Here is a 17402-nt window from a genome sequence, read left to right on the forward strand (position 1 = left end):
GTGAGCCCCGAATAAACTTTTCCTTCTGTAAGGTACAGTTAAGGTGTTTTATCACATTAGGAAGAGAAAAACTAATTCGATATATGTTTCAATTTGGATTTATATGAACATTTTTATTTATCCAGTCCTCCTAAATATTTTCCCATTGATGCAGATCTTCGTCATTCTAATCTATGACTGATACTTTAGTTCAGTCTTTCTCTCTATGTTACGTACTTGTCTTCTGCCTGACTATTGTAAGATTTGTTTAGTGCATGTAAGTTTTGTCTCCAAGTATGGATGCACAACATGTGCTTATAGGCGCCAGAAGACGGCGTCAGAGCCCCTGGAACTGGTGTTATAGATAGTTATAAATCAACATTTGAATGCTGGAAATTGAGCCAAGGTATTCTGAAAAAGTAGTAAACACTTTTCACCACTGAGCCATCTTTCCAATCCTCGGGCTATTTATAGTCACCAACAAATACCATAGTCATCCCAACGGACCTTTTCTCAGACCTTTACAGAATGTAAACTTCACCATACAACTTCATTTACTCATGAAATTCTACAAGATAGTCTATAAGGCAGCAGATAAGATCCTTCACTACATAACTGGAGGTCTATACTAGTCTCCACCTGAGCTCCAAGCCATTTTGAATTCCAGAAAAGTTATGGAACTTGAAGTTTCTAAAACCCAGAGTTCATGCCCTTGACTTAAGGAAATAGCCATTTACTCTCTCTTAGCTGAAAATCGCAAGGTGTTTTCAGATGGTATAGGAAGAGGAAGAAAGGCTGTTTGCAAGCAGGAGATATTTTCATGAGAGCATTTCTGTTCATTTCCTAATTAGTCTCAAAAGAGAGTTATCATTTCTATGTTTATAGTAATTTATTGTAGAATTTCATAGTTTAAAAAAATATTCATTTATGTTTTCATTTATATTTATAAATTTGTGTCATAGTTTTCAAAAGAATGTTTCCTACATTCTAAGCTCTGTTTTCCAAAAATTCCCTTCTATTAGTGCTCTTCCTCCTTTTCTCCAGTTGAAACAATTCTCAAAGTTTAACATTCAACAGAATTTTTTCTTCTTGTATTTCTTCCCTCCCAATTACTCCAGAAAACTTCAGTGCCTCCCCCCTCCCCATATCTAACAGAACACACTGCACTTTCTTCATGGAGTGCTTTTTTGCTTTCATAAATTCTTTTATGTCTCCTTGAAACAGACATGACAGGAATGTGTGCATACATCACACACTATCCAGTCCTTACTGTGCCTGCTTCCTTTTTGGAATTCTTACCCCATACCAGGATTCAGTAGTGGTGTGATGGTAGGTTTAGTTGCTCTTGTTCATTCTCCTATACCCGAAGGATTCAGGAGGCTCCTTTGTCCCTTCCTTTGATCTCCGTCTCAGCTCCACAAAGGCATCTCCACATAACCTCTTCTCCCATCACCAGAATCTCCCTCTTGGGCTGTCAGTCTTGATCTTGGGAACAGATGGCCTCTTTGAAGGACTTTCTTCCCTGAGGTCCTGTAACATCAAAGACCCTAAGGCTTCAACCTTTCTTAGAGAGACTACAAGTTGCCTTCCAATCTGGTGTTGTGGGAAGATGACAGAGACAACATTCAGCTTCCCTCACAACATGGGTGTGCCATTATCACTCATCCATTCCAACAAAAGGAATGAGGCTGCATGGTCAGCTTACAATTAGCATTAATATTAAGATGGTGAATTTTCTCCTGGGATTTCCCTTTGTCCTTCTTGGTGAAATAATACACATATTAACATATGACTTTTTCTGGTTCTTGAGCTAAAGTAACGGTTTATTGCTGGAGATTTTCACTCTGTACTTCCTACTCTGTGCAAGCTCTGAATCTAAGACACAGCCCAATGACAGAGGCAGTGACTTAAGCCCTGCAATACAAATTATGTCAACTATGAAAATTCTCCTTAGATTCCATTACTTACAAGGTGTCATCTGGGAAGGGAAGTTTGCACCTCCTGACATCCTGATGTCTCTCAAAATACTCAAAAAACATTTGCGGAAATATGTAATGAAACAAGTTTGATTTCCCAACTATTTAGCAATGAAACCCTGCATAAGTTGATGAAACCAGAAGCATGCATTTCATTCTTTCTTTCAATATAAATTCATCAGTCACAAAAGCTATATTCAATACATAATTAATATTTTCTAGCAATATTGAATATGGCCCTTTTCCCAGAAAATATAATTTGTGTCATTCAAATTGTAACTGTTCAAAGAATTACTGTTTGGCACAAGGACATATTTACACTTCAGAGCCTCTATGACTCGGGCTGTCAGAACCATAAAGTGTTTGTGAGTATCATGTGCATGTTAATTTTTCATTTTCAGCATTCATTCTGGATAATAAAATTAGCTCATAGTGTATTCCTGATAAAACAACACCAACAGTTGAGATATCCCTCACAAGTTTAATAGAATTTAAATTTAATCTACTTATTCTAACCTGCCTAAAATTATAATTAGGAAATACATTTTTTTAAATTCTGAGTTTGTTCTCTATATCTAGGTTTCTTTTGTATTTACTTGGCTTGAGAAGTTTTCAAAAATCTGTATATTTTTTAAATTTTCCCAAGAGATTAACATATATGACCAAAGTTAAAATGTAAACATCAGGAGTGATGAAATGGGTTAATTGGTAGTGGTCTTGCTGTCTAAGCATGAGGACCTAAACTCAAAAACACAGTTCTTGCCTACAACGCTGGGCACACCAGTATTCAGTACTGAGAGGCTGAAACCAAAGGATAATGGGACTCATTAAGAACTTAATCTAGGCAAAATGATGAAGTCCAAATTCAGTGAGAGACTTATGAGAAAATGCCAATTGTTTCCATAAGGCTTATGCAAGCAGGCTTTCCATAGGTGTCTCCATATGGAAAGGCAAAGCAGCAATCGAGTGAGTCTAACCCACAGATTCTGGACACTGGCATTGACTGATTTTACCCAGACCGTGCTCCTAGCTCTGACCATGTTAGTGTGCTCACCCTGGTGAATGAGCGAAAGAAAGAAGTAGAACAAGTATTTAGCAGCCATGCCTGTTCCTGCCAGCTTGAAAGGACCCCATGTCAAGCAGGGAGCATGTTTTGCCCTCTGTAAACCTTCCATAAGGATCCTGAACAAATACGCCCGAAGTGATGAGCTGTCAAGTGTTCAGCTAGAAGTATTTCATTGAATAAGTATTTGATGCAGAAAGGTTCAAAACACAAAGTCTTTCTTAAACAAGGGTTTCTGTAAATGTAGATATTTCTAACATCTAAAACAGAAAGTTGTTAGAAGTGGGTTTTTTTTAATATACATACACATTCATGAAAAATCTATTTCTAGAAAATGCATGTATAGAACTTTTAAATTTACTTTATTGGTTAAAGATCCATTTACTTTTCATTCATGGATATATTGCCTGCATGAGTGTTTGTGCACCACATATGTGCCAGGTGCCCACAGAGGCCAGAAAAGAGTTTATATTCCCTGGGACTGGAATTAAAGATGCTGGGAAGTGAACCTGGGTCCTCCAGCAGAGCAGCAATGCCCTTTATCACGGAAGCATCTTTCCAGACTCATGAAACTGTCTCAAAGAAAAGGGAGAGGAAGAGGGAAAGACAGAAGACAGATGTACAAGTAGAAAGAATCAGAAAAGAGACAGAGGGAGTGGAGAGATGTGGTCTTATGTCCCACATTAAAGGCCTATGCCTGGAGTTTTTTGACTGCCAGATGTTAACAAACAAAGCAAGCAAGGTAAAGAGTATTATGATGTCACTGTCACATGCTCTACAGTACTCAGGGGCCCTGCATTCCAGCCACCCCACCCTCACCACTCACCCCACCAAGGGGAAGCCGAAGGATGTGATCCTCTGAGTAATGACATGAATACAAATGTCATCTGTGTCCGCACATCATGGACATCTTCAATGGAGCCTCTTCCACTTCCGCAGGGACCACAAAGCTATGGCTTCAAGTGACAACCTGACAAATTAGAAAAATTAAATAAATGGAACGAATACAATTATTAAGGCATATTTGACTCATGAGATACAAATTTGTTGTCTGAACTTCTGAGAGGTTGATTGTGTTTGTTCCAGAAGCTAGTATCAATTACAGGAACTGATGTAGTAGATGGGTGTTCTGATTACTCGTCAATCACTTTGATAAAATGCCTTGACAGAAATCAGCTAAGAAAAAAGTATTTTTCTCTCATAATTTCAGATTATAGTCATTACTATGGGTAAGTCAAGTTGACTGAAATTTGAAGCAGCTGGTCATTTCATATGCAAAGTCAAGAACAGAGAGAAAGGAATTAATACTTGTGGACTTAACCTCTCCTAGCTCACTATCTCCACTTTCTACAGTCTAGGCGTCACAGCCTAGGGAATGGCACCACCTACAGTGGGTGGTTACTCTCCCCTCTGTGTAATCAGTCAATGTAATGTAATGAAGACAATCCCCACTGGCAACTTTTCCTTTTCAGGCCAAAGTTATCCAGAGAAGCCTTTCAGGGCACTCTCTTTATAAGCAATTCTAGATGGCTTAAAGTTGACAGTTGAAACAAATCATGACAATGGGTATGTGGTCAGATCCGAGATGTATGTAAATCCCTTTGCCAATCATATGTTGATATGTTAAGTAAGTTATGTAAGTCCCTCTGCCAATTGGATGCGGATAAAGTTAAGTCAGGTGTTAAAAGAATTAAACCTGGAAGGTGGATTAATGTAAGTTTGGGAGCTGGGACATCAATGTCAACCCCCAAGGACACTAGAAGGCTTTCACAAGGTACTGAAAGCACCCAAGAGTCAATGGCAAGCATAAAATAACTTCTGAGAGCTTGTGATATTCCAATCCTCTCTTTCACTGTGTCTTCACATCTGGAGTCTATTTTATGATATTTTGTGACATTATTTTTAAACTTTAAAAAGCTTCATGAAAGTGGAAATCTTACCTGCTTCTTAACTTAATGTTCTGTCCTTATTTATTGCTAAGTTATGAAATTCTGAGTGGGGTTGGAATGATGTTTGCTGGAAAAGTGTGAGCTCAGGAGGACATATGTGAATAGGAGAAGCTTGCTATTTCTTTTTAAAAGTATATGTGTAGAGAGAGTGTATTTTTCTTTTATGTTGAGAAAGAGTAATGTGCAGGCAGAGATGCTGAGGAGGTGGCTTCGTAAGGAAAGTGTTTTCCACACAAGTATTCCAGCTTGAGGGCCAGGGTTCCGATTTCCTGAACCCAGTTGAAAGCTGGATGGACATGGTGGTCAGCCTGTAATCCCAGTGCATGCAATCTCAGAGAACAAATGCCAGAGAGAGATGACTAGCTAATCTAGATGATTCATGAGCCTCCTGGGAAGACATCAGATCTCACACCTGTGGCTTCATACATGCACACACATATACCATTCATACGTACCTATGCAAAACAGGATGGGGAAGAGACAGAGGACACAGAGAGTGTGAGAAACACTGGACCAACGTAAGACAGTGACAGCAGAGAACCTGTGAATAAACTGGAGAACAAAAACAAGCTGGTGTCCTTTCAACTTCAAGAGAAGACCTAAGGATGGATATGGATCCAAGCAAATTTGCAGTAGATGAGAATTGCTTTGAAAGTGATCATATGGAGGACAGGTTATGGATGGGGTCAACTCCCACAGACAGGAACAGGTTAGGGATGTTTATAGAGAAAGAAAAAACATGCCAAGGAGATAGAAGCAAAACAAGATGCCCTACAGTGTTAAAGGTGCAGATTAGATGTGCGTCTATGAATTTTTAGACCATGAAAATCAGAAAGCAACATTTCACACTCATTCAACATGTATTTACTTAGCTTATTTTATTGTAAGACACGGCGATTGCTGCAGGGATCCAAGTGTGTTAACGATGGTACTGCTTTGTATTTATAGTGGGTGAGGCACAAACAATCCGTCTTCCCGGTGAAAACAAACCAACATATTAGTTGTTGGCAGGTAGACAAAATTATTGGCTGTGTGAAATTTTCCCTTCTCAGCCTGTTGTTTTATTGGAGTGGTACACCCAGGTTCCCTGCTTTATTACTCAAGTTAAGGCATTTAATGTGTACTCTCCCTGACCTTCAGTGGATAAATCACAAGGAGACTGACAGAGTCTGCAAACAAGGCTGATGAAACCTGGCTGTGGGGGAGCCATCGTCCTTCCCATCTTGCTTCCTAGCTGCCTTTGTGCCTCTAAAGTTCCATCTTCCCTTCCCTCTTTTTTATAGGCTAATCTCCATGTAAATAGTCTGATAAGTATGTTAATTCAAAACATTGACTCTCAAAGAAAATAGAGAAGCCATCAGGAGAAGCTGTTCACAAGCATGCCTGTGCTTGAGAGCACTGCCATTCATTTTCTGGAGCCGTAATGCTAGACACCATGATCTCTGCCAGCTTAATATCTAGATATTAGGTCCATATGGTGCTGGCTCCTAAGAGTAGTTGATATGGGGTCTTGGGAAATGGCTCAGAACTTAAGGGAACACATCACGATTCCAGAGGATCTAGATTAGATTCCCAGCACCCAGTCTGGTGGCTCACAACTGCCTGTGACTCTGATGGAGTCTGACAACTCTGACCTTTGTGGGCATCTGCAGTCTTCTACAAAGCTCACACACACACACACACACACACACACACACAGAGAGAGAGAGAGAGAGAGAGAGAGAGAGAGAGAGAGAGAGAGAGCGCACAACATAAAAATGTAAAAGACTAAATATGCTGGTTAGGCAGCTGGTGACTGGGGTTCCTGGTACCAGCATGCTCATTTGCATCTCTCCAAGATGTTTCGCTCCCAGACCTGTAGCAGAGAAGAGATGTGCCTCCTGTTGCTATGGGATGTGCCTCCTGTTGCTATGGGATCTAGATGTTTCATGGCCTGCCTTCCCTGATTGGTAAAACAGGAAGCAGAGAGGGAATGACCAGTGAGGTTGGCATCAGCAAGACTTGAGTATGATGAGAGCCAGAGAAAGTGACAGACTTTTCATGTTGGTTAGTCAGAGGGAGATGAAGAACCCATGTCTTCTTCACAGGTGACTATGGGTCCACTGGTCATTTTTACCTAGACCACATTCATTGTCCATTGTATTCAAGAATATTATTGTCATAATTGTTTGGTTGGTTTCTAGAGAAAGACATAGTATATTTGCCCCAAAAACCCTTCAACATCAATTCTGGACATCAGAGCCAAAAGAGTATTGGGCAAATAGCTCTCTGATACCTTCATTTTCTCCTTACGGAGTGTTGTTTTGAGAATGTTAAATGTAATTCGATGTTATGCTTTGTGATCTATGAAGCCAGCTTGGGGGAAATCACTGAACTCCAGTGGAGAGTTTGTCCCTGCATACCTTATCTCTCTGCTCCATTAGTGAATCAACTCGAATGACCTGTGAATTATTCCACTAGAATAGCAGAATAGTAATAACAGTCAATTAAACTAATTTCCAGATTCTCCTACTAGCTTTTACCAAGGTCATTGAACCAAACAAAATTTCAGAAAAATTAATATTCTGTCTCCTTTTTATTAAGTCATCTCCAATGGGCTTAAGGAGAAAGAAGGGTTGAATGCCAGTCTGATTTTATCTTTTAAATCCTCCTCATCTCCTTAACTAAATCCACTGTTAGGCTTGTTAGGGAAGTAGAAGCAAGCATAACCCATGTAATGCACACAGGAGCAGGAGAATGGAAGGCTGCAGTGGATGCGATGTTTATCACTCCAGCACAGAATGTTTATTTATACTCCTTGGTTGCCTGCCTTCTTGTGTGCCTGGGCTTTTGTATACAGCCCCCACCCTGGCTTCACAGCTATCTGTGTAACTAAGGCTGTCCTATGGGAGATGCAAAAACGGAACACATGCTTCCCTGTACTCCTTCCTATTAATATTACATTTAATTATTGAAGCTTATGCCATTGTTAGTTTAATCTAATTTCAAAGATATTTGCATTTTAAAATATTAATGTGTAATTTCTATGTATATTATTTAGATCCGACCTCTTGTATATCTACCTTTTGAACTACATATTTCTCTGAACACTCTAACCTAGGCCAGTTTCCCATTTTCATCATTCCAGTTGCCACAGAAACCTGCCTTGTGAGCCCTTTTTTCCAACCATTCACTAAGTACTTCAAAATTCTTGAAGACTGAATGCTAAGTGCAGTAAGTCAAAGGAAAAAAATTCCACATGATTCCATTTATATGATGTAGCTAAAATAGTAAAGTCATAGACTTAGAGAGGAATGTTGCTCAGCCTAGCTGAGGGAGTTACCAGATAGTGAGTATAATGTTTCAGCTAAGCAGTGTGAAAAACCTTGCAGACTCACTGTGTACCACAGTGCTTACAATTAATTCTGTATGTGAACAACTCTGCAGACTCACTGTGTACCACAGGGCCCATCATTAATACTGTAATTGAGAGCTGGGCAGTGGTGGCCCATGCCTTTAATCCCAGAACTCAGGAGGCAAATGGGGGTGGATCTCTGTGTTTGAGGCTAGCCTGTTCTACAAGAGTGAGTTTCAAGACAACCAAGGCTATACAGAGAAGCTTTATATCAAAAATCCAAAAACAAAACAACAAAACCTCCAAATCTGTGCATGACCTTTAATAATCTGTGTGACAAGTAGACCTCAGATGTTCTTAAAACAAGAAAAATGCTTTAGCTTCTGCCTGGTCCTTGCTGCTGAGGCAGACTCCTAGTTGGTCTGCTCCTGTGAAGACACCATATCTAGATCCATCCTATAGGCCCCGCTGCACTCAGAGCAGTTGGTTAGAATACCCTCCCACACTCTCTCGAGCTCTGGAGCTGCTGCTGGGAGTCTGTGGACTTGGGACACATCATCCACCAAAATCCTTGCCCTCTTGAATACCACTCCTCTTCTGTCCCTCCCATTCCTTCCTCCTGGTCCTTGCTGCTGGGGCAGATTCCTAGTTGGTCTGCTCCCGTGAAGAAACCATAACCTCAACCATCCTAGAGGACCCATTGCACTCAGAGCAGTTGAACAGTTGAAGACCCTTTGCACTCAGAGCAGTTGAGGATCAGCTGCCCTCAGATGAGTTGGACAACAGCTTGACTGCTCCACTGAAGACCCAACAGTCTGAAGGCATCCCAGGAGATCTACTGCAGCCAGGTCAGCAGCTCTGCTGCTCTGAAGCCATGTCAACATATCAGCAGCTTCTCTGCCCCTGTGAAAAGCCCTCAGTTGGAAGGTCCCACAGGTGGTGTAAAACAGTCAGGGCCACAGGCCTACCAGGAGACCTGAAGCAACTCTGGGACAAAAGAGGCAGACTCCAGACAGTCACTCAGACCAACAAACACCAGGGATAACCAAATGGTGAAAGGCAAGTGAAGGACCATAGGCAATAGCCACCAAAATACATGGGCATTATAAGAACCCAGTTCTCTCACCACAGCAAGCCATGAATACACCAACACACCTGAAAATCAGGAATCGGTCTTAAAATCCTATCACATGAAGATTATAGATTCTTTTAAGGAGCATATCAATAACTTACAGAAAGAAATACAGAAAAATACAGGTAAATTGAATTTAGTGATCAAGGAATTGAAGAAAGCAATCTAATACCTAAAAGGAGAAGTAGAAATAACAAAGAAAACACAAATGGAGTGAAACCTGTAAATGGAAAACCTAGGAAAAAGGTCAGAAATTACAGATGCAAGTATTACCAACAGAATACAAAGAGACTGAAGAGAGAATATCAGGTGTTGAAGATATGGTAGAAGAGATTGACACAACTGTCAAAGAAAATTCAAAACAGAAAAAAATTCCTAACCCAAAGCACCCAGGAAATTCAGGACACAGTGAAAAAACCAAATCTAAGAATAATCTGAATAGAGGAAAATGAAGATTCCCAGCTCAAAGGACCTGAAAATGTCTTCAACAAAATCATAGAAGAAAACTTCCTCAACCTAAAGAAAGAGATGGCCATAAAAGTACAAAAAAAATCTTCTCGGTACATAACTCTCAAAACACTAAATGCACAGAATGAAGAAAGAATATTAAAAGCTGCAAGGGAAAAAGGCCAAGTAACACACAAAGGTAGACCTATCAGAATTACACCAGACTTCTCAACAGAGATTATGAAAGCCAGGAAAGCCTGATCATGCAGACTCTAAGAGAAGAAAACTGCCAGCCCAGGTTACTATACACAACAAAACTCTCAATCAACATAGATGAAGAAAAAAAAATTCCAGGACAAAATCAAATTCAAACAGTATCTATCTACCAACTCAGCCTTACAGAGGAAGAAAAACTCCAACACAAGGAAGGTACCTGCACCAAAGAAAGGACAAGATATTAAGCACCTCACAACAAAAACAAAAGCAGAGAGCCACAAGCACATAAAACCATCAACAAAAACAAACATATCAGGAACTAACAGTCATCTCTCTTTAATATTTCTCAATATTAATGGACTCAACTCACCTATAAAAAGATATAAGCTAACTAACTTCATGTTCATCAAGGGGAAAATCCACCAAGAAAAGTCTCAATTCTAAATATCTATGTCCCAAATGCAAGAGCACCCAAATTCATAAAAGAAACATTACTAAAGCTCAAAACACACATTGAACTAGACACAATAATAGTGGGAGATTTCAACACCCCACTCTCATCAATGGACAGGTTATTGAAACAGAAACTAAACAGAGACACATGAAAACTACAGAAAGCCCACATACACATGGAAACTGAACAACTCTTTACTCAATGATAACTTGGTCAGGGATGAAATAAAGAAAGAAATTGAAGACTTCCTGGAATTTAATGAAAATGTTGACACATCATAACCAAATTTATGGAACACAATGAAGCAGTGCTAAGAGGAGAATTCATAGCACTAAGTGCCATGGAAAAGAAACTGGAGACACCTTACATTAAACACACTTAAATGCACTTAATGCTTAAATGCATGCCTGAAAGCTCTGGAACAACAAGAAGCAAACTCAGCTGAGGAGTAGAAGACAAGAAATGTTCAAACTCAGGGCAGAAATCAACCAAATAGAAACATAGAAAGCAATACAGAGTCAGCAAAACCAAAAGCTAGTTCTTTGAGAGAATCAACAAGATAGATAAACCTCTAGCCAAACTAACTAAAGGACTAAGAGACAGTATCCAAATTAACAAAATCAGAAATGAAAAGGGAAACATAACAACAGAAATGGAGAAAATTCAAAAAAATTATCAGATCTTACTTTAAAGGCTTATATTCAACAAAACTGAAAAATGTAGATGAAATAGATGGTTTTCTAGACAGATGCTACATACCAAAGTTAAATCAAGACCAGGTAAACTATCTGAACAGGCCCATATCACACAAGGAAATAGAAGACATCATTTAAAACCTTCTAACCAAAATAAGCTCAGGACCAGATGGATTTATTGCAGAATTCTACCAGACCTTCAAAGAAGACCTGATACCAATTTTCCTTGAATTATTCCATAAAATAGAAAAAGAAGGAACACTGCCTATCTCATTCTGTGAAGCCACAACTACTCTGATACCTAAAGCAAACAAGGACCCAACCAAAAAAAGAGATCCTCAGACCAATTTCGCTTATGAATATCAATGCAAAAATACTCAATCAAATTCTTGCAAACTGAGTCCAAGAACACATCAAAACTACAATTCACCACTATCAAGTAGGCTTCATCCCAGGAATGCAAGGTTGGCTTAATATTCGAAAGTCCATTAAAGTAATCCTCTATATAAACAAACTCAAAGAATAAAATCACATGATCATCTCCTTAGATGCAGAAAAAGTATTTGACAAAATACAGCACCCCTTCATGTTGAAAGTATTGGAGAGATCAGGAATTCAAGGCCCATACCTAAACATAATAAAAGCAATTTACTGCAAACCAACAGCCAATATCAAATTGAATGGAGGCATACTTGAAGCAGTCCACTGAAATCAAGGACAAGAATACCTAATCCCTCCATATGTATTCAATATAGTACTCAAAGTGTTAGCTAAAACAATAAGACAATAAAAAGAGATCAAGGGAATACAAATTGGCAAAGAAGAAAAACAGGTATCACTATTTGCAGATGATATGATAGTATACATAAATGACTACCAGAAGCTACCAGAGATCTTCTCCAGCTGATAACTTCAGCAGAGTGGCAGGATATAAAGCTAATTCAAATATATCAGTAGCCATCCTTTGTACAAATGATAAACAGGCTGAGGAAGAAATTAGGGAAACAACTCCTTTCACAATTACCACAAATAATATAAAATACCTTGGGGTAACTCTAACCAAACAAGTGAAAGACCTGTATGACAATAACTTCAAGTCTCTCAAAAAAGAAATCAAAGAAGATCTCAGAAAATGGAGCAATTTCCCAGACTCATGGATTGGCAGAATTAACATAGTAAAAATGGCCATCCTACCAATGGCAATCTATAGATTCAATGCAATCCTCATCAAAATCCCAACACAATTCTTCAAAGACATGGAAAGAGCAATTTTCAAATTCATCTGGAAAGGCAAAAAACTCAGAATAGTGAAAACAATTCTTAACAATAAAATAACAGCTGGGGCAATCACCATCCCTGACCTCAAGATTTACTACAGAACAATAGTCATAAAAACTGCATGGTATTGGTACAGAGACTGACATGTTGATCAATGGACTAGAATTGAAGACCCAGAAATAAAACCACACACTTTCAGTCACTTGATCTTTGACAAAGGCACCAAAATATACAATGGAAAAAAGAATGCATCTTCAACAAATGGTGCTGGTCTAACTGGCTGTCTTTATATAGAAGAATAGACGCATATTTGTTACCTTGTACAAAGCTCAAGTTCAAGTGTATCAAGGACTGGAACATAAAACCAGATACAGTGAATCTAATAGAAGAGAAAGTGGGAAAGAGCCTTGAACTCATTGGCACAGGGGGAAATTTCCTAAACAGAACTCTCATAGCTCATGCTCTAAAAGTAAGAATTGATAAATGGGACCTCATGAAACTGTAAAGCTTCTATAAGGTAAAGGACATAGGCAATAATACAAATCAGCAACCTACAGATTGGGAAAAAAAATCTTCACTAACCGCACATCTGATAAAGGGTTAATATCCAAAATATATAAAGCACTCAAGCAGTTAATGATCAAAAAAACCAAACAACCCAGTCAAAAATTGGGGTATAGAATTCACAACAGATGAATCTATAATGGTTGATAAGCATCTAAAGAAAATTTCAAAGTCCTTAGTGATCAGAGAAATGCAAATCAAAAGGACCCTGAGATTCCACCTTACACAAATCAAAATGGCTAAGATCAAAACCTCAGGTGACAGCACATGTTGGAGAGGATGTGGAGAAAGAGTAACACTCCTCCATTGCTGGTGGGGTTGCAAACTGGTAAAACCATCCTGGAAATCAATCTGGAGGCTCCTCAGAAAATTGGAAATAGATCTACCTGAAGACTCAGCTATACCACTCTTGGGAATATACCCAAAAGATGCCCCACAGGGACATGTGTTCGACTATGTTCATAGTGGTCTTATTTGTGATAGCCAGAAGCTGGAAATAACCTAGATGTCCCCCACAGAAGAATGGATACAGAAAATGTGATTCGTTTACACAATGGAATAGCATTCATCTATTAAGGATGAGGACATCCTAAGTTTTGCAGGCAAATGGATGGAACTAAAAAATATCATCCTGAGTGAGATAACTCAGACCCAAAAAGGTGTGCATGGTATGTATTCACTAATAAGTTGATATTAGCCAAAAAACAAAAACAAACAAATAAAACAAAACAAAAAACTACAGAATACCCAAGATGCAGTACGCAGAACTCAAAAAGGTCAACAAGCTGAAGTGCCCAAGTGAAGATGCCTTAGTCTGATGTGGAAGAGAGAAGAAAGCAATCACAAGTGGTGAGGAAGGACCTTGGAGGGAAGTGGACAGGGGAGGAGGAAGTGGGAAACCTGATCTGGTACTGGGTGAGGGAAAAAGACTGAAGCTCTGAGGGCCAGCAGAAAGAATGGAAACAGGCAACCTCAGGAAATAGGAGGTTGGGAGGACCCTCCAGAATGCACCAGAGACCTGGGAGGTGAGACAGTCTCAGGATTCAAAGAGAGGGACCTTAGATAAAATGGCCAACAGTAGGGAGAGGGAACTTATGGAGCCCACCACCAGCAGGAAGACAGGATATCAAGTGGGGGATGGGGTTGCCATCCTATAGTCACAACTCTGACCCATAATTGTTCCTGTCTGAAAGAATTACAGAGATGGAAATGGAAAGGAGCCTGAGGATAAGAAGGTCCAGCAATAGGCCCAAAGTGGGATCCAGTTCAAGGGGAGGTCCCAAGTCTTGACATAATTACTGAGGCTATGGAGTGCTCACAAAAAGGGACCCCTTATGACTGCCCTTCGGAAAGACCCAACAAGCAGCTGAAAGAATCAGATGCAGATATTTGCACCCAACCAATGGACAGAAGCAGCTGACTCCTGTGGTTGAATTAGGGAAAGGATGAAAGAAGCTAAGGAGAAGAGTGATCCTGTAGGAGAACCAGCAATCTCAATTAATCTGGACACCTGAGGCCTTTCACTGATATGAGGTCCCCAACACACATACAGTAGAGTACTTCTGGGTCTGTGTCTATTCAGAGATAATGCACCTAACCCTCGAGAAACTGGAGACCCCAGGGAGTTTAGAGGCCAGGTGGGGTAGGGGGTGGTGACATCCACTTGGAGATAGGTGGGTGGGGAGGAGGAATGGGATGTGGAACTGTCCGAGAGTAGATGTGGGGTAGGGGCTAGGGAAAAATATGGAGTATAAAAAAGTTAAATTATTTAATAAAAAAGGAAAGAAAAATATTTTAAACTCATCATGCATTTCACAAATTCTTTTCTTACCTGGTTTTTGTCAAGTATTACCTAATATATGTTGAAGTTAGATACTTTTAAGTCTATGGTGGATTTAAAAGGAAGAGACAAACAAAGACAAACTGATGAATTTCTTGCCTTGGCTTATGAACTTACGTCTCCTCAGATGTCTTTAGTTGGTGAAGCCTAGGATACCTGTCTGCCTGAGCCAGGGGAAAGCCTGGAATACAAATGTCTGTCAAGTTTAGTTTACATAGATGAGGGATTCTACCAAGACTCAGAAGGTAGAGGGAAAAAGCATTTATCCCTCAAAATGAAAGTATAGACTCCCTCTGTGCATCTCTCTTTCTTTCCATATGACCCTCATCATTGGACAAGCTTGTCCTAGGTCTCTCACCTCCTGTGGAATCCACACTACCTTCCAAATTGTGTTCAAAGTTTCTGTAGAAAGTTTCTTCCATCCTTCCCCAGACCTTTACAGATGAGACATTTGGATATCAAGGTCTAAGGCAGTTTCCAGCTACTGACTGTCTGTTATAAATAAAGTTTTACTCAGAATTTAACACGATCATTGGTTTCTTTTACTTCTTTGATTGCTTTTGGTGAGTTGAATAGATTCAGAGGAGACTACAAAAAGCTAAACATTTACAACCTCACATTTTAGAGGGTAAAAAAGAAAGGTTGGTGACCTTGTTTTAAATGTTTTTAATTTGCATTTCAGGGCAAAGTCTGGACCCTGTGTTCACTCTTCTCTCGTTTTCTCTGTCACCCTCACTAAATGGTAACAAGCTTCCAGGAATACAACTAGGACACCAAAAATGTGACTTGGTTGCCTGACACAACTGTACTCAATATAAACATGATATGCAAAGGAATTTATAATCCAGTAAGGTGAGCAGCTGCAGGATACCGTATCATCTCACAGTATAGTTTATTATCTATCAGGTTTTGAGAGATACAGAAGGGTCATGTACGCCATAAACAGAAAAATAGATTTATAATTTTCTCAAAGAGATTAAGCGTTTGGAAGAAACCCTTGGGAAAAAAAATACAAGGGACTAGGGTAGAGATGGAGGGAAGATTTTGAACGACCAGTGCAGACAGGGAGGGACAGCAGTGGCCAGCGGGAGAATCAGGCTCCAGGTAGGTGTAGAGCCTTTCTTTCTTTGAGCACAACAAAGATGCTTCATAGCATGGTTTCATTTGTCCTTCGCCACCCTACTGGGTAGTTCTCAGCTTCCAGTATAAATAAAAGAAGAGCAAATAATTTATATATGGAAGCTTGAGAGATTTCCATAACCCTGGTCACCTTCAAATAGTCACATGTCTTGGGCGCACCATAAAAGACCATGAATGAGTGAATATAATGTTTCATAGGTGAATTAAAATACATTGTAAGAATCAGAACTTTGTTTCTACCATATGGGTCATATTTTAAGCTATGCATTAACAACTAGTAATGTACAAGAAAACATTTTTGTTTATGAGATGAAAAGAATAGAATGATAGAGTGAACGATGTAGCTTCTTCTAGGGAATGTTCTTCACAATTTTGTTCCTGTTTAAAATGTGGAAATATACATATATGAATTACAGTGTGTGTGTGTATGTGTGTGTTGGGAGCCGCCCCCACATTCGCCGTCACAAGATGGCGCTGACATCCTGTGTTCTAAGTGGTAAACAAATAATCTGCGCATGTGCCAAGAGTAATTTTCCACTACATGTACTCTGCCTTTACTCGGCCATGGGCTGCAGCCAATCAGGGAGTGATGCGTCCTAGGCGAAGGATAATTCTCCTTAAAAGGGGACGGGGTTTCCGCCATTCTCTCTCTTGCTCTGCGCTCTGGCGCTCTGGCGCGCTGGCGCTCTGGCTCCTAAAGATGTAAGCGGGGGGCCTTTCGTTTTTGGGGCGTGGGGCTTGCGCTCCTGGCTCCTGAAGATGTAAGCAATAAAGTTTTGCCGCAGAAGATTCTGGTTTGTTGTGTTCTTCCTGGCCGGTCGTGAGAACGCGTTTAAGATGTGTGTGTACATGTGTGTGTGTGTGTGTGTATGCGCATGTGCGGGTGCGTGTATGTGTGTGTGAGAATGGAGAACCCAATTCAGGCCTTTGTGCTTATTAGGTAAGAGCTCTGCCACTGAGATTACTCCCCAACACTGGCTGGAACACTTCTTATTTTAATTTTAGTGAAATGTTTGACAACTGCTGATCTAACCTTTAGTCTGTTTTGTTGATACCTCAGTAGGATTTATCAGGCACCTTCTCCTGCAGGATGTTCTATGCAGACTCAAAGTGTTCTAAAAACAATGACCTGTGTATGAGGTAAGACAAGGCAACAGAGCCTTCCTTCCTTTTCAGAACTGAGGAATAGACCAGCATCAAAGACATCAGCTTGAATTGCTGCCAGCATCGACTGAACTGAGATTATTATTTTGCCATAATCTCTAAGGATTTAAGATTGCCACTTCAGTTCAAGAGGCCCTGAGTTCTTGGTGGTCTTGTCCACACCTCCTCTCA

The 17402-nt window shown here is 39.9% G+C and overlaps 1 long non-coding RNA gene across 1 annotated transcript; it reads right to left on the minus strand.

Moving 5' to 3' along the window:
* Positions 1–1423: 1423 nt before the first annotated feature.
* Positions 1424–17161, minus strand: Gm52093. The gene is made up of 3 exons (XR_003951001.1): positions 17101–17161; positions 3845–3988; positions 1424–1509 (listed from the first exon to the last, which is right to left on the minus strand). It is a non-coding gene; the product is annotated as a predicted gene, 52093 (long non-coding RNA).
* Between the last annotated feature and the right edge of the window lie 241 nt (positions 17162–17402).

This window comes from Mus musculus, chromosome 14, assembly GCF_000001635.26.
Source record: "Mus musculus strain C57BL/6J chromosome 14, GRCm38.p6 C57BL/6J".
Taxonomy (NCBI): domain Eukaryota; kingdom Metazoa; phylum Chordata; class Mammalia; order Rodentia; family Muridae; genus Mus; species Mus musculus.